The sequence below is a fragment of the Mustela nivalis genome (genome assembly GCF_964662115.1).
Source record: "Mustela nivalis genome assembly, chromosome: X".
Classification (NCBI taxonomy): Eukaryota; Metazoa; Chordata; class Mammalia; order Carnivora; family Mustelidae; genus Mustela; species Mustela nivalis.
The window spans coordinates 91173237-91191747 of NC_139040.1; the positions used below are offsets into that span (position 1 = coordinate 91173237).

General features: G+C 40.7%; 1 long non-coding RNA gene across 5 annotated transcripts in view; it reads right to left on the reverse strand.

The window, feature by feature from the left end:
- Positions 1-18511, reverse strand: part of LOC309856675 — a 156531-nt gene that overhangs the window by 33673 nt on the left and 104347 nt on the right. Inside the window, exon 3 of one of the 5 annotated variants that reach the window (XR_014307300.1) lies at positions 10338-10428. The exons of the other annotated variants lie outside the window; for them this stretch is intronic. This is a non-coding gene — a long non-coding RNA (uncharacterized lncRNA). The remainder of the gene's footprint in view (positions 1-10337; positions 10429-18511) is intronic. 5 annotated transcript variants of the gene reach the window in all.

Consider the following 18511-nt stretch of genomic DNA (forward strand, 5'->3'; position numbering starts at 1 on the left):
GCTGGTTTGTGTTCAGGGTATGAGGCCTTCTGAAATTGTCCAGGGTCTGCAGTATAAGGTTTAAACCTGAGGTAATTGGGGGTTTGTGATCAAGCTGTAAAGTCTTTGAAACCTTGGGGCACCTGGGTGGCTCAGTGGGTTAAGCCACTGCCTTCAGCTCAGGTCATGATCTCAGGGTCCTGGGATCGAGCCCCATCGGGCTCCTTGCTCAGTGGGAAGCCTGCTTCTTTCTCTGCCTCTGCCTGCCTCTCTGCCTGCTTGTACTCTCTCTCTCTCTCTCTCTGTCAAATAAATAAATAAATAAAATCTTTAAAAAAAAAGTATTTGAAACCTTAAGCTTGGATCCCAAGTTTCAGAGGTAATTTGCCCGGTGTTCAAAGAATAAGGTTCTTGAAATGTTTCAAGTTCTAGGTTCCAAGTTTTTTGTCTGAGTTGTTTATAATCCCTGTTCAGGAAGTGAAGTCTCTGAACTCTTTAAGAATCTATGTTCAGGGGCATCTGGGTGGCTCAGTTGTTAAGCATCTGCCTTCAGCTTGGGTCATGATCCCAGGGTCCTGGGATCAAACCCTGCATTGTGCTACCTGCTCAGGAAGCCTTCTTCTCCCTCTCTCTCCTGCAGCTCCCCCTGCTTGTGTTCCCTCTCCTGCTGTGTCTCTCTCTGTCAAATAAATAAATAAAAATCTAAAGAAAAAAAGAACCTATGTTCAGAGGTTTAAATCTGAGGTATTTGAAGGTCTATGTTCATGGAATAAGGACTCTGAAGTTTTTGAGCGTCTGTGCCAAGGTTTGAATCAGGGTCTCTGGGAGTCTGTGATCAAGGCATAAGAAGTATCCAAACTTATTAATTGTCTGTGCTCCAGAGTTTGATCTGAAGTATTTTGGGTCTGTGATCTGAGAGTGAGGTTGCTCCATGCTGTAAGGATGTTGGTGCAAAAGTTTTGATTGTGTTCTACAGGGCTGTGAGGTCTGGGTTCTGAAACATTTTGATGAACTGAGTTCCCAGGTTTCCATCTGATGTTGCAGGGTATCTGCGTTTGTGAGTTCAGGGATTTGTGGTTGGAGTATGAGGACTCTGAAACTGCTGAGTCTTCTATATGAATTTTGAATCTGAGCTTTTGGAGTCTATATTCAGCATGTGAGGGTTCTGACCTTTGAAGGTCTGTGTTGGCAGGTCAAGGTCTTAAGTGTTTGGTGGTGCATGTCCAGGTGGGGCCTGAAGCATCTGACTCTTTGAAGATTTTTTTTTTTAGGATTGATTTTGAGGTATTTGTGCATCTATATTTTGAGAGTAAGGGTTTGAAGTCTTTGAGGGTCTATGATAATGAATTTGATGTATTTGCACATCGGTGTTTAGAGTTTTAGTTCTGTGAAATCTTTAAGGCCTCTGTTCCAAGATGTGAGGACTTTTATGTCTGTTTTCTGGGCCTAATATTCACAAATATTATAGGGCCTTATTCTTTTTTTTTAAAGATTTTATTTATTTATTTGACAGACAGAGATTACAAGTAGGCAAGAGAGGCAAGCAGGGAGAGAGAGAAGGAAGCAGGCTCTCTGCGGAGCCAAGAACCGGATGTGGGGCTCGATCCCAGGACCCTGGGATCATGACCTGAGCCGAAGGCAGAGGCCTTAACCCATTGAGCCACCCAGGCGCCCCATAGGGCCTTATTCTAATGCTTATATAACTTATATGGATTTTTTTAAAAAAGGAGTAAGTTTATTGAGCTTGTTGAAGGTTTCTGTCAAGGTTGAAGTATCAGGTATTTGTAAGATTTGTACTGGGTATGAGGTCTATGCCTTCATTGAAGGTCTGAGTACCAGATATTGAATCACCAATATTCAGAGGTGTGTCTGGATTGTTATGACATAGCATATTCTCATGGCATGTATTCCAAAGCTGGAGTCTGAAGTGTTTGGGGTCTCTTTTCAAGGATGGAGGAGTTTGACCTTTCTGAGGGCTTCTTTCCCAAGTTTGCTTCCACGTTTCTTGGTTTGGTTCTGTTTTTTGGCATCTAAGCGCAGGGTGTGAGGTCTCTGAACTTGAGAGGGTCAGTGCTCCAAGAGTTGTATGTTGTATTTGGTTATTGATCTTCGGGGTGTGAAGTCTCTGAAATCTTTATGGTCCTATGAGTGTGAGGTTGGGGGGGGGGTCTATGTTCAGGGTGTGAGGTCTTGAATTCTTTGGGACCTGTGTTCCAAAATTGGAATCTGAGGTAACTGAACAAAGTACCATTTCCTATTGAGAGCTCCTATATATACATAGCCAAAGGGTGGTAGGAAATTATTTTTTAACATCATAAGCACATTTCCAAAATAGTGTCTGTAAATTCAAATGTCCTAAATAAATCTTGCTTGTTATAGATTTCCATTATATTTTCTGAGGGGAAAAATGTCCTGAAGATATAATGGTTGTTTTTAAAATGCAGCACATCATTGGCAGGAAAAACATTTCCAGGAAAAATATATTGTTTATAGTAACACAATCTTCCATTAGCTGTTGTTTTAGAAGAAGAACTCTTTGTGTATATTATATTTTTCTAAACCAAATTGTACTCTAAGTCCACATTAAAATATCAGGACTATGTTTAAAGTACGCCTCAAATACCACATCCTGTGCAAAACTTTCTTGGTCTTATAGATGCTAAAATGTTACCTAAAACCTTTCTGGAAATCCAGCCCATTCACACACAAACCTCCCACCCCTGCCAAAGGCACAGTAAATGGTTCACCCTTCTTCACTCCTGTGGCATTATAATAACACATATTTTATGTGAGATCTCATTTCACGCTGTCTGCTGTGCCTCCTTCCACTGAGAGCAGGGACGGAGACTATATCTTCTTTCAGTATTTTTTGGTTCTTTCCACAGTGCCTGACCCACAGTGGGTGGTAGATATTAATGCTGTTATTTATTCATCCATTATTCTAATAAATCTTTATGCCTTTAATTCTCTTCACCTGAATCCATTCTGTCATGTTATGTACAGTGTTGATCTGGTTTTGAAAAGAAGCTTTCATAAAGGGACATGTGATGCACCACCCAGATCCCCCTTCATGAAGCACCTAGTCCTTCATGTGCTAGGGCTGCTATCATCAGATAGCTGTCAGCCCCTTCAGGGATTGTCTCAGGTGCAAAGAGCTGCCTCCATAAAGGTCACACTCCTTCCTTGGTGGCCAATATTTAATGACTGGTCAATAGGGGAATATAAAGGCATGACCATCTAGCCCTAACCTGGTATAATTCTGATAGGACATTCAAGAGTTTCCCAAGGTGGGAGGTGGGGGGGATCTGGGTGGCTTAGTCATTAAGTGTCTGCCTTAGGCTCAGGTCATGATCCCAGGGTCTTGCGATCCAGCCCTGCATCGGACTCCTTGTTGCTCCCTCTCCCACTCCCCCTGCTTGTGTTCCCTCTCTCACTATGTCTCTCTGTGTCAAACAAATAAATTTAAAAAAGAAATAAAGAGTTTCCCAAGGGGTCAGCCATGGCTTGTATTTAGGCCTGCATCACAGGCTTCTCCCACCTGGAGACCCACCCTGGCTTCACTGTCAAATTTGTTGGCAGGAAGTTATTCATTTTGTTTTCTTATTGCCATTTTAATGTCTATAGGGTCTCTGTTGATATCCCCATGTAAGAGGGTGTTCAAATTTCCTGCTATGATTCTGTCAACTTCTGCTTCATGTATTGAGGTTCTATTATTAGGTTATGTACGTATTTATAGTTGTTATATCTTTCTAAGGAACTGACCCTTCATCAGTGTGACATTTTCCTTTTACTGGCTTCAAGAATGCTTTATCTGTTTTATAATATCCACTCCATCCTTATTATGTTTTTTGGTGTGTATAATATAACTTTATCCATTCATTTACTTCAAACTCTTCATATCTTTATATTTAAAGTATATGTTTCTTGTGTGTAGCATTTAGTAGGGCCTTGCTTTTTATCTACTCTGTGCATCTCTATTTTTCATTGTTTATATCATTAACATTTAGTGTAATAAGTGTGACAGGATTGTGTTCAGGGATATCAGCTTATTGGGAAGGGAGGTTGTTCTGTTTGTCCCCTCTGGTTTTTGTTTTATTTGGGTTTTTTCCCCTTGTTTATCTTTTCTCTTACCTCTTTCCTGCCTTCTCTTAGATTATTTGAGTATTTTTCGTCAGCTGTGAAACCCCAAACCAGGAATAGTATTTAGGATAGCAGTAAACGGGGTATTAACTTCCCTGTGAGAGACAACAGTGTTAGAGGATTCATCAAAATGTTTAAAAATGGTCACTCCACCCTTAGAGGTACTTGTCTGTGTTGTTCACTAAAGTTTCCCTAACTCCTAGAATAATTCCTAGCCACATAGTGGGTGCTTAATAAGGATTTGCTGAATGACCAAACTCTTTGACCAAGCAATCCTTCTTGTAAGAATATGTAATCAGACAGACAGACAGACACACACACACACACATACACACACACACAGAGAGCTATGTGCACAAGACAGAAGGAGAAAACAACTGGTAAAAACATTAAATGTCTATTAATAGTCAGCAGCATACATAGGAAGATAAATGAGTGATGAGTGTTCATGTTATACCATGGAGCACAGGTGAGCTGCAGAACAGAATGAGGGGGATTGATCTGTACTGGCCAGGATTTCTCCATGACATATTATTAATGCAGTGTAAGTGGGTAATGCTCATAGTGGGACCTTATGTGTGTGTGTGTGTGTGTGTGTGTGTGTGTGATGTGTGAGTGCAGAGAAAAATGTCTGGAATAAAACACCTTTAACTGATCCCACTTGTCACCTGTGAGGTGGGGAAGAATAGGGTAGATGATTATAGCCTAATGTAGTCCATATATTTAGATATCATTTGAAGCTTCTTCACTAGACTATATTCATGTATTTTCTGTGTACATATTTCTAAAGGAAACACATATACTGAAAACAATACTGGCACTACAGAGGTGTATGAGATTAGGGATACAAGAAGCTTAGAGGAATAGGGTCTCAAACTCATACGGACATGTAACTATAGATCATGAGAAAAATCCCTTATCTTAACTTCTATTTAGACCATGAGCCTTTTGAGAAAAATTTCTATTTTGTAATTCCTTACAAAATAGTCCTCTTCTCATATTATCCCTATCAATCAATAGCACAATCACCCATTTTATTTCCCAACACAGAAACCTGCTTTCAACATTTTACATTTTCCTCATCTTCACCCCAAGTCCAAATTCTTGCTGAGTGCAGTCCATTTTACTTCCCAAATACCTGCCTAATGTGCCCAATTCCTTCCATGTTTATTATATCCAATTAGTCCAAACCATGTCTCCTGTTGGCAAATTAGTCTAGTAACTCTAGTAACTAACAAAAATAGTTCAGTGACTCTAGTAACAGAATAGTAACTCTAGTCTTCTAACTCTCTTCTAGTATATTTTCCCCTTAGTAATTTGCTTTCACTTCCATGTTTCTTTTTAGAGTGACAAACTGAAACCTGTAATTCAGAAATCACTGCAACAACAAATGGTATATTCTTCACTTTCTACTTATGGCTTTACAGATATTGTTGGGGGAGAAGTTGCATCTAATTATTTCACTATGTATTGATTTCCAATTTTTTTCCTTTGTCTATCTACAACCTTCCAGAAAGCAAGAAAAGTGATCCAAGTGATCCCATCCTCAGAATTGCTCAGAAAGTAAAAAGTGCTGTAGATGAAACTTACACCCATGATCTTGGCGTTGCTCACAAATAGTACTCTCTGTGCATACTGTGACCTAATCAAACAAGCCACCGGAACCCAAACTGGGTGACTGTTTAGGAAGCCTTAATAAAGAAACTTATCTTGACAATGCACGGTCTCTTCTTAGGGACCTGTGTTTTGCCTGTATTGCCTTGGCATTTTCCAGAACACTTAAAAACTCTTGCTGACCTTCTATCCCCTCTGCAGTCCTTCCCCATACCAGCAATTGTACTGCAGCTCAGATCTTCCTTTTGCTATAAATACTACTCCTGCTTACTGACTGATCTCTAACCTGGCAAAGATATCAAAACATTTACTACCCTGGAATAGTTAGAGAGCTAGGAAAAGGATCCTTTAGAAAAATCATTTTTTAATTGTAAACAAAATGGTAGAAGCATATGGGATTAGCCATATGCTTAATTCATTGAAATTACACTATGTCTAAAAAGTCAAGAAGCATCTTCCTTCTTTTAGATAAGTGTTTGTAAAGGGTAGTGTGGAAGCATATGTGGATAGCCCTGTGTTGAAGCCTTGAAATTACCCTGTGTATAATGCATATTTCAAGTTACATCTTCATTCATTAAGATATAAGTGTTTGTAAACTTATGTGTGGAAGCCTGTGGGAATAGACTTACACTAAACTCAGTATAACTATGCTATGTACAAAAATTAAAAATAAATAAAATTATAATCAAAACAAAAAATGAGGGCCACCTGGGTGGCTCAGTGGGTTAAGCCTCTGTCTTCGGCTCAGGTCATTATTTCAGGGTCCTGGGATTGAGCTCCGCATTGGGCTCTCTGCTCAGTAGAGAGCCTGCTTCCCCCTCTCTCTCTGCCTACCTCTCTGCCTACTTGTGATCTTTCTCTGTCAAATAAATAAATAAAAATCTTTTAAAAAAATGATTAATGTAAACTAGGAAAATGCAAGTAAATAATAAAGGAAAAATTACTTAGTGGAAAATTACCCAGAACGTCACACTCAAGAATACCACCTAATGTATCATACAGTTTCTGTAAGAGGAAGAAAAATTTTCTCTCTCTACCCTTTTAGATTCTTTGCCATGATTCCTGCAAATCAGACTGATAAAAGGCAGAATAACAAGAGAAAAACAAACAGAAGTTATTAACACATGCATCCTATATACTTGGGAGCTTTCAGTGATGAGTAACTCAAAGAGATGTCTAGAATTTGGAGTTTATATACTTAATCTAGTAAGGGAAAAGGAAGTGGAGAAAGGGTACTTAGGGAAAAGCAAATGCCTTTTTGGAAAGTTAAATGGGCCCTTGGTTGAATATATGGGAGATTTAGCTGTAAGCCTTAAAAATAAAACAGCTAGTGATTTAACTAGCAAAAATGACTTTTTTTTCAGGAATAGCAGGGAAATTGCAATTCAGGGCATGCCAAGCATGATGAACCATAGGCAGGTCCAAGAATGAAGGAAAGGAGCTTGCTTTTTATGGAAGAAAGGAGGGAGTTGGGAAAGGTTGTTTTGAATGCAAGTTCATTGGAGGAAAGTGAGAGTTTGAGGTAGTGGCAGCTTCTCACTGGCTGAGTTGTGGTATTTTCTCATTGGCTGGGTTGTTGCTGGGCAAGGAAAAAATCTTCCTTCTTCCTGCTGGGATAGATAAAATAAGCTACAACAAGTCATACTTGAGTGGGACCTTCCCTTAATTGCCTCCCAACTCCATTTTGAATTAAGATTCCTTTATTCATTTTCACATAAGAGTCTTTAGAACAATGTCTGTTTGATGTAGTACCTACTTATCTTCAGAAGAGAAGATAAAAGTTTCTCCCAGGGAGAATATTTATAATAATTTAGTTCTTTTGAGTCTTTTAGAAAGGCTCTGCTTTTAAGCAGATAAGAGATTTCAGGAATTCCAAGTATTTCAGCTCAAAGAAATTCTTTGGCCATAGCTACATATTTGAAGGTAGCTTACTCTGATCCTCTTCATTTCCTTCTAGAGTTTTGCTATGCATTACTGAAAGCAATGTCTGGCCCATATTAAGCACCCGTAAGTGTGAACTTTTATTCTGATGTCTCTTGACTTCTCCTTTTTGCTTTTATTGTTTCTTCCTCCCTTCCTCTTACCTTCTCATCCCTTTTGCCCTCTCCCTCACATTCTCACATCTCTCACTCATCCCACCCAGCTGTTGCAAGCTGAGCCCTCCTGGCTCTGTGCCCTGAGGTTAGGAACCCTGCACCACCTGTTCTGCTTCTTCCACCAGGGCAAGATTCCTGTTTAATGAAATAACCTCTATGAAGTTCACCTAAAATCCGAATCCAATTTTTGTTTCAAGTAAAGACAATGGTTGAGTGCCTCAATGTACTTCAGGGATGACTAACTGAAGGAAGAAATGCTTCTGGTCTTGTGACTGAGTTTAGGGGTGAATGGGGGAACATATGACTGTAGAAGCTCACACGAAGTCAGCCCCAATCACTAGGGCATGTCTATAGTTGAGTGAGCTGGCTGATCCCTCCAGGGGTAAGGGGTCGGGAGGAGTCAGAGATAACTCCAAAATGTATGCACACTCCAGCACCAAATCCCTGCCTCTAAAGTCATGAAGACCAGCCCAGCTACTGAGGTGCCTGTGAAGAACAGTAGCCAATAACAGCACAGCATCTGAGGGAGGAAGCAAGACTTATGAGCACTTGTGGAAATCTTATGTAACTAGGCAGAACTGGGGCATGAAAATTCTCTAGGACCAATCAGAGCCCAGGAACATCCTTGATTTCTGTTCCCCTCATTCCAGAGCCAGTGTCTGCCCTGGATATTCACTCTTTTTTTTTTTAAAGATGTTATTTATTTATTTGACAGACAGAGATCACAAGTAGGTGGAGAGGCAGGCAGAGAGAGAGGAGGAAGCAGGATCCCTGCTGAGCAGAGAGCCTGATTCCAGGCTCGGTCATGACCCGAACCAAAAGCAGAGGTTTTAACCCACTGAGCCACTCAGGTGCCCCTGGATATTCACTCTTAAGGCCAATTCAAAGTGGACAAGAAGATGAAGAGGTAGACTAAGAACAATGATAGAGGTCACAGAACAGGTGAATGTCAAAACGGGAAAGTGGGTGTCTGCTTAGAGCCCAAGTAGAAGCCAGCAGGATAATGATGTACTGTATGGTGACTAACATAACATAATTAAAAAAAAAATCCAGGAGGATAGGATTGTCATAACCTTGCCTCCACCAGGAGTGGTGTTGATTCCCCTCCTCCCTGCACTATAGTTCATGGGTCTAGTACAGCCTCGCCCAACAACAGACCATTCCATCCTTGTATCCCCCCCCCACCACCGCTATGTCATATTAGTGAAATGCTCCATCCAAAGCTCCCTTCCCAATCACTCAAAGGAGTCTTCTATCCACATCAAGTATCATGCACTCTAGACTGTCCCTTCCTATTTACCCATCCCAACATCCAGAAATGGATTACTACAATTTCTGAATATTTTGTAGGAAGCAAAGTCTCAGTTTCCAGTTGCTGGCCCCAAAACTTCATCATGGCATGTGGATCAGAGCCACTTCTGTGGGACTTAAGCCTGGGGTCCAAAAATTGAACAGAGTGTTCCTGCCCCAGGGGAGTCAGGTTTCAGAGCCTTTACACTGGCTAGCCATGTCTAGTCCACCGATTACACAGCCCAGCACTTGGCTCATTTTTAAGGCTCTGTTCACATCACCTCATTTGAGAGTCTTTTCAATATTACCCCAAATAAAATGTATAATACCCCACATTACCCCTTGCTATCCCCTTAAGCATGTTTTGTTTACCCCTGTCCATTCTACCCTCAGCCCTGGAGTAAGGACCAGGTGTTTTGGGGCCAACTGAGGAAGGTTGGATTCCCACAGAATAGCCCAGTAGAGGAGGATTTGTCTGGCCTTTTACCAACAAGAATGTGAATCATATTGGAAATTACTTGGGTTTAGGGATTAACCCAGAAGTCCAGGGCCTAGGCCTGAGTGGGGAAGGAGGATAGACATGCATGAGACACATAAGTACCTTTTTGCCCATTAAAGATATGGGAGTAATGAGGCCCAGAGGATGTGGGCCCCAATATCCAGGAAAGGTGGGTGGGGAGTGAGACCTCACCCCAGTCCCACCCCTGCCCCATTTGGAGGACTGCTACATAGTAGGAGGCACTATAAAGAGGTGAAGGGGGCCCATGGGCACCTGTGGAGGACATTGTGGGTAAAAAGTTAGACCCTCCCAGGTGGAACATCCCCTCCACCCACTCTCAAGACCCTGGAGCAGTGTGGATATTCAGCTCTGTTATCATCATTGGGATCTTGGGCTCCCTCCCCTCCCCTAGCAGGCACACAGTCCAACAGTCCAAAAGCAACACTGGGTCTTTTAAAGCCTTTGGGGATGGAGACTGCGAGAAAAGGGTCAGAGTACTGCCACTCTGGAGCTTTAGACCTGGAGGTTTATTCAGGCCAAGGCAGATGGATAAAAAAGGAGGCATGGCCAAGGGTGTGGACAGATGTGGACACCCACATAAACCCTCTCTGATCAGCATGTTCCCTGTGGCATAGCTTTACTCACAGAGTGACCCTCTCCACAGAGCCATCTCCTGGGGTCTGCATAGCAAGGGCATCCTAGTTTACCTGAGCCCTCACCTGTTTCTCTGAGAGTAGTAAGGTCGTGTCACTCAAGGTGAGAGAGGTCCCAAGCCCAGGGGTTTCCACATCTAGAGGTCAGGAACAATGTCTGCAGGAATGGGGGAGTCCTGGTTACTGCGGTCTTCTCCCTTATCCCACCTTCTGAAGAACACAGCATAAGCACCTCCACCTTCAGAGCCCTCAGAAAGCTTTTTCTCCCTGCCCTGACCAGTCTGGTGTTCAGCCAAGTGCAAAGAGCCTCCCTCACCTTTCTGATGTGCTCCCATCATCTTGTTGTCCCAGGCTTCAGAGTTGATTCAGACCCACAAACAGTTCCTAAAACTCATACCTTGTGATAAAGACCCTGAAGCAGCTTAGAGACTTCACAGTATGGAAGAAGACCCCCAGAGATGCCAGACTGTGGATACAGATCCACAGATAACACAGAGACTGAACACAGACCGCCCCCCGCCCAAGCAGCTCACAGACTTCACACCCAGAACAGAAAGTCCCAAACAGTAAAGAGTCTTCACACCCTGGCACAGACCTTCAAAAAGCCACTAATATGCATTGGGTCACATATACACAAACAGCTCAGAGACCTGACATCTGGGGCAAGAGCCCCCTTGGGAGTGGAGCCATTTCATACTGAGGATACATAGACCTCTAAATATCTAGACCTCACAACCTAAAAAATAGATCCCCAAAGAGTTTAGTATAATACATAAACTCCATGTACCTCTGAGCCTATACAAAGACCTCTAAATAGGTGAAAGACTGAAAATCCTGGGCACAGACCCCCAAGGACCTCAGAGAGCTATCCAAGCACCAGTCCATCCAGGCAACTCCACAACTCACTCTGGACACAGACACATGAACAGCTCAGAAAGCTCATACCCTGGGCACAGAACACCAAAGAACTCAGGGACCCAACAGGCTTGAAATGGACCTCCAGAAATTTTACAAACCATACATGCTTAATAGACTCACCAGAAATTCAGATACCTCATACTCTGGGGCACAGACCCCCAAATAGCCACAGAAAACATATACTTGAACATCAAATAATTCAGAAATCTCACAGTGCACCTGTACAGCTTGGAGTCTTAAAAAATCTTTACATAGACCTCTTCCCCTTCCCAAAAAGAGCCCAGAGAAGCCACACCCTAAACCCAGACCTCCTAAAAGCCACAGAACTCACACCCTAGGAATCATACCCCCAAACACTCCCAAACAACTCAGCATCCTTACACCCTGGAACAAGGATTCCTATAGAGTTCTGAGACTTCACACCAAGAATGCAGATCCAGAAAACCTCAGAAAATTCAAAACTGAGGACATAGATCCCCAAAGAATTCAGAGACATCACACCCTGAACACAAACCTCCAAAAAGTTGAAAGACCTCACATCAGGAAAAAGGCAAAGAGTTTAGAGATATAATATCCTGTACAAAGACCCAAAAATAGACTTGCAGATTTCTGAGCCTGAATACAGATTCCCCAAAGAGGTGAAAGACTGTAAATGATGGGAAACAGGCCCACAATTAACCAGGAACCTCATACCTGGGGCCACTTTTTCAAAGTGCTTAGACAACTCCCACTGTGGTCATGGGCCTCTGAAATAGTCCCAAAACAACATCCTTTGGGATATAGACTACAGAAATCATAGACTTTACACCCTGTGCACACACCTCCATGTTGTTCAGAGGCCTTCAAAATGCTAGTTACTTCATGCTCTGAACAACGAACTCCAAAACTAAAAGACCTCGCATCTTGCATATGGACACATAGTCCCATAAGCAGGACAAAGCCCTCATAACCCAGGTGAAGAATCTCCTAACACCCGGGGACACAATTTAGAAAACTCAAAGCCTGGGACACTGATTTTTAAAATGTTCAGAGACATTATGCTTAATTTTTTTTATTAAAGTATAATTGACATATAATGTTGTATTACTTTCAGGTGTACAACATATTGATTCAAAAATTCTAAATATAAAAATTAAAAAAAATTCTAAATATTACTTGGTGCTCACCATAGTAAGTGTAGTCACTATCTGTCACCATATAATGTTATTACAATATTATTGATGATATTTCTTATACTTTTCATTTCTGTGACATATTTATTTTAAAACTGGAAGTTTGTACCTCTTAATCCCCTTTATCAATTTGCCCATCCCTTTATCCACCTACACTCTGGCAACCACAAGTTTGTTTTCTGTCCTTAAGAGTCCATTTCATTTTTTGTTTGTTTGTTCATGCATTTTGTTTTTTAGATTCCAAGTGAAATTATATGGTATTTGTTTTTCTCTGACTCTAGCATAATACTATCTAGCTCCACCCATGTTGTCACGAATGCCAAGATTTCATTCTTTTTTATGGCTGAGTAATATTCGATTGCAGATATCTATAGCTATAGCTATCACATCTTCTTTATCCATTCATCTACTGAAGATACTTGGGCTGCTTCCATACTTTGGCTATTATAAATTATGTTGCAATAATAAAAGTTTGCATATATTTTTTCAAATTAGTGTTTTAGTATTCCTTTGGGTAAATACCCAGTAGTGGAATTGCTGGATCTTCTGGTATTTCTATTTTTAATTTTTTGGAAACCTCCATACTGTTTCCACAGTGGCTGCACAAATTTGCATTCCCACCAACTTCAAGAGGGTCCCTTTTTCTCCACATCTTCACCAACAGCTATTGTTTCTTGTGTTGTTGACTTAAGCCATTTTGATAGATGTGAGGTGATATTGCATTATAGTTTTTTTTAAGACTTTATTTATTTATTTGACAGAGATCACAAGTAGGCTGAGAGGCAGGTAGAGAGAGAGAGGCAGAGCAGGCTCTCCACTGAGCAGAGAGCCCGATGCGGGGCTCGATCCCAGGACCCTGGGATCATGACTTGAGCTGAAGGCAGAGGCTTTAACTCACTGAGCCACCCAGGTGCCCCTGCATTATAGTTTTGATTTGCATTTCCCTGATGATAAACGATATTGAGATTCTTTTCATGTGTCTTTTGGCCATCTGGATGTCTTCTTCAGAGAAATATCTGTTCATCACTTCTGCCCATTTTTCATCATATTACTTATTTTGGGGGTGTTCAGTTTTATAAGTTTTTTATATAATTTGGATACTAACCCTTTATCAGATAAGTCATATGTAAATATCTTCTCCCATTCTATAGGTTGCCTTTTAATTTCATGGATTGTTTCCTTCACTCTGCAGAAGGTTTTAATTTTGATGAAGTCCAAATAGTTTATTTTTGCTTTTCTTTCCCTTGCCTCAGGAGACATATCTAGAAGAAAGTTGCTATGGCTGATGTCTGAGAAGTTAATGCCTGTGCTCTCTTCTAGGATTTTTATGCTTTCAGATCTCATATTTAGGTACTTAATACATTTTTAAACTTGTTTATGTGTATGGTGTTAGAAAGTGAACCAGTCTCATTCTTTTGCATGTTGCTGTCCAGCTTTCCCAACAACATCTGTTGAAGAGACTATCTTTTTCCCATTGGATATTCTTTCCTGCTTTTTCTTTCTTTTTTTTTTTGTAAGTGTGCTTTTTTTTATTGATTACACTTTTTTTTATTTTTATAAACATATATTTTTATCCCCAGGGGTACAGGTCTGTGAATCGCCAGGTTTACACACTTCACAGCACTCACCAAAGCACATACCCTCCCCAATGTCCATAACCCCACTCCCCTTCTCCCATCCCCCCTCCCCCCAGCAACCCTCAGTTTGTTTTGTGAGATTAAGAGTCACTTATGGTTTGTCTGCATCCCAGTCCCATCTTGTTTCATTAATTCTTCTCCTACCCACTTAAGCCCCCATGTTGCATCACCACTTCCTCATATCAGGGAGATCATATGATAGTTGTCTTTCTCTGCTTGGCTTATTTTGCTAAGCATGACATGCTCTAGTTCCATCCATGTTGTCGCAAATGGCAAGATTTCATTTCTTTTGATGGCTGCATAGTATTCCATTGTGTATATATACCACATCTTCTTGATCCATTCATCTCTTGATGGACATCTAGGTTCTTTCCATAGTTTGGCTATTGTGGACATTGCTGCTATAAACATTCGGGTGCACGTGCCCCTTTGGATCACTACGTTTGTATCTTTAGGGTAAATACCCAGTAGTGCAATTGCTGGGTCATAGGGCAGTTCTATTTTCAACATTTTGAGGAACCTCCATGCTGTTTTCCAGAGTGGCTGCACCAGCTTGCATTCCCACCAACAGTGTAGGAGGGTTCCCCTTTCTCCACATCCTCGCCAGCCTCTATCATTTCCTGACTTGTTGATTTTAGCCATTCTGACTGGTGTGAGGTGATATCTCATTGTGGTTTTGATTTGTATTTCCCTGATGCCAAGTGATATGGAGCACTTTTTCATGTGTCTGTTGGCCATCTGGATGTCTTCTTTGCAGAAATGTCTGTTCATGTCCTCTGCCCATTTCTTGTTTGGATTATTTGTTCTTTGGGTGTTGAGTTTGCTAAGTTCTTTATAGATTTTGGACAATAGTCCTTTATCTGATATGTCGTTTGCAAATATCTTCTCCCTTTCTGTCAGTTGTCTTTTGATTTTGTTAGCTGTTTCCTTTGCTGTGCAAAAGCTTTTGATCTTGATGAAATCCCAATAGTTCATTTTTGCCCTTGCTTCCCTTGCCTTTGGCGATGTTCCTAGGAAGATGTTGCTGCAGCTGAGGTCGAAGAGGTTGCTGCCTGTGTTCTCCTCAAGGATTTGGATGGATTCCTTTCGCACATTGAGGTCCTTCATCCATTTTGAGTCTATTTTTGTGTGTGGTGTAAGGAAATGGTCCAATTTCATTTTTCTGCATGTGGCTGTCCAATTTTCCCAACACCATTTATTGAAGAGGCTGTCTTTTTTCCATTGGACATTCTTTCCTGCTTGTCGAGGATTAGTTGACCATAGAGGTGAGTGTCTATTTCTGGGCTCTCTATTATGTTCCATTGATCTATGTGTCTGTTTTTGTGCCAGTACCATGCTGTCTTGATGATGACAGCTTTGTAATAGAGCTTGAAGTCTGGAATTGTGATGCCACCAACGTTGGCTTTCTTTTTCAATATTCCTTTGGCTATTCGAGGTCTTTTCTGGTTCCATATAAATTTTAGAATTATTTGTTCCATTTCTTTGAAAAAGATGGATGGTACTTTGATAGGAATTGCATTAAATGTGTAGATTGCTTTAGGTAGCATAGACATTTTCACAATATTTATTCTTGCAATCCAGGAGCATGGAACATTTTTCCATTTCTTTGTGTCTTCCTCAATTTCTTTCATGAGTACTTTATAGTTTTCTGAGTATAGATTCTTTGCCTCTTTGGTTAGGTTTATTCCTAGGTATCTTATGGTTTGGGGTGCAATTGTAAATGGGACTGACTGCTTAATTTCTCTTTCTTCTGTCTTGTTGGTGTAGAGAAATGCAACTGATTTCTGTGCATTGATTTTATATCCTGACACTTTACTGAATTCCTGTACAAGTTCTAGCAGTTTTGGAGTGGAGTCTTTTGGGTTTTCCACATAAAGTATCATATCATCTGCAAAGAGTGATAATTTGACTTCTTCTTTGCCGACTTGGATGCCTTTAATTTCCTTTTGTTGTCTGATTGCTGAGGCTAGGACTTCTAGTACTATGTTGAATAGCAGTGGTGATAATGGACATCCCTGCCGTGTTCCTGACCTTAGCAGAAAAACTTTCAGTTTTTCTCCATTGAGAATATTTGCGGTGGGTTTTTCATAGATGGCTTTGATGATATTGAGGTATGTGCCCTCTATCCCTACACTTTGAAGAGTTTTGATCAGGAAGGGATGCTGTACTTTGTCAAATGCTTTTTCAGCATCTATTGAGAGTATCATATGGTTTTTGTTCTTTCTTTTATTGATGTGTTGTATCACGTTGACTGATTTGCGGATGTTGAACCAACCTTGCAGCCCTGGAATAAATCCCACTTGGTCGTGGTGAATAATCCTTTTAATGTACTGTTGAATCCTATTGGCTAGTATTTTGGTGAGAATTTTCGCATCTGTGTTCATCAAGGATATTGGTCTATAGCTCTCTTTTTTGATGGGATCCTTGTCTGGTTTTGGGATCAAGGTGATGCTGGCCTCATAAAATGAGTTTAGAAGTTTTCCTTCCATTTCTATTTTTTGGAACAGTTTCAGGAGAATAGGAATTAGATCTTCTTTAAATGTTTGGTAGAATTCCCCCGGGAAGCCGTCTGGCCCTGGGCTTTTGTTTGTTTGGAGATTTTTAATGACTGTTTCAATCTCCTTACTGGTTGTGGGTCTGTTCAGGCTTTCTATTTCTTCCTGGTTCAGTTGTGGTAGTTTATATGTTTCTAGGAATGCATCCATTTCTTCCAGATTGTCAAATTTGTTGGCATAGAGTTGCTCATGGTATGTTCTTATAATAGTTTGTATTTCTTTGGTGTTAGTTGTGATCTCTCCTCTTTCATTCATGATTTTATTTATTTGGGTCCTTTCTCTTTTCTTTTTGATAAGTCTGGCCAGGGGTTTATCAATTTTATTAATTCTTTCAAAGAACCAGCTCCTAGTTTCGTTGATTTGCTCTATTGATTTTTGGTTTCTAGTTCATTGATTTCTGCTCTGATCTTTACGATTTCTCTTCTCCTGCTGGGCTTAGGGTTTCTTTCTTGTTCTTTCTCCAGCTCCTTTACGTGTAGGGTTAGGTTGTGTACCTGAGACCTTTCTTGTTTCTTGAGAAAGGCTTGTACCGCTATATATTTTCCTCTCAGGACTGCCTTTGTTGTGTCCCACAGATTTTGAACCGTTGTGTTTTCATTATCATTTGTTTCCATGATTTTTTTCAATTCTTCTTTAATTTCCCGGTTGACCCATTCATTCTTTAGAAGGATGCTGTTTAGTCTCCATTCATTTGGGTTCTTTCCAAACTTCCTCTTGTGGTTGATTTCTAGCTTCAGAGCATTGTTGTCTGAAAATATGCAGGGAATGATCCCAATCTTTTGATACCGTCTGAGTCCTGATTTAGGACCGAAGATGTGATCTATTCTGGAGAATGTTCCATGGGGCACTAGAGTAGAATGTGTATTCTGTTGCTTTGGGATGAAATGTTATGAATATATCTTTGATGTCCATCTGGTCCAGTGTGTCATTTAAGGCCTTTATTTCCTTGTTGATCTTTTGCTTGGATGATCTGTCCATTTCAGTGAGGGGAGTGTTAAAGTCCCCTACTATTATTGTATTATTGTTGATGTGTTTCTTTGCTTTTGTTATTAATTGGTTTATATAGTTGGCTGCTCCTACGTTGGGGGCATAGATATTTAAAATTGTTAGATCTTCTTGTTGGACAGACCCTTTGAATATGATATAGTGTCCTTCCTCATCTCTTATTATAGTCTTTGGCTTAAAATCTAATTGATCTTATATAAGGATTGCCACTCCTGCTTTCTTCTGATGTCCATTAGCATGGTAAATTGTTTTCCACCCCCTCACTTTAAATCTGGAGGTGTCTTCGGGCTTAAAATGAGTTTCTTGGGGGCACCATATAGATGGGTTTTGTTTTTTTATCCATTCTGATACCCTGTGTCTTTTGATTGGGGCATTTAGCCCATTAAGATTCAAGGTAACTATTGAGAGATATGAATTTAGTGCCATTGTATTGCCTGTAAGGTGACTGTTACTGTATATTGTCTCTGGTCCTTACTGATCTACCACGTGTACGATCTCTCTTTGCTTAGAGGACCCCTTTCAGTATTTCCTGTAGAGCTGGTTTGGTGTTTGAAAATTCTTTCAGTTTTTGTTTGTCCTGGAAGCTTTTAATCTCTCCTTCTATTTTCAATGATAGCCTAGATGGATATAGTATTCTTGGCTGCATGTTTTTCTAGTTTAGTGCTCTGAAAATATCATGCCAGCTCTGTCTGGCCTGCCAGGTCTCTGTGGATAAGTCAGCTGCCAATCTAATATTTTTACCATTGTATGTTACAGACTTCTTTTCCCGGGCTGCTTTCAGGATTTTCTCTTTGTCACTGAGACTTGTGAATTTTACTATTAGGTGACGGGGTGTGGGCCTATTCTTATTGATTTTGAGGGGCGTTCTCTGAACCTCCTGAATTTTGATGCTCGTTCCCTTTGCCATATTGGGGAAATTCTCCCCAATAATTCTCTCCAGTATACCTTCTGCT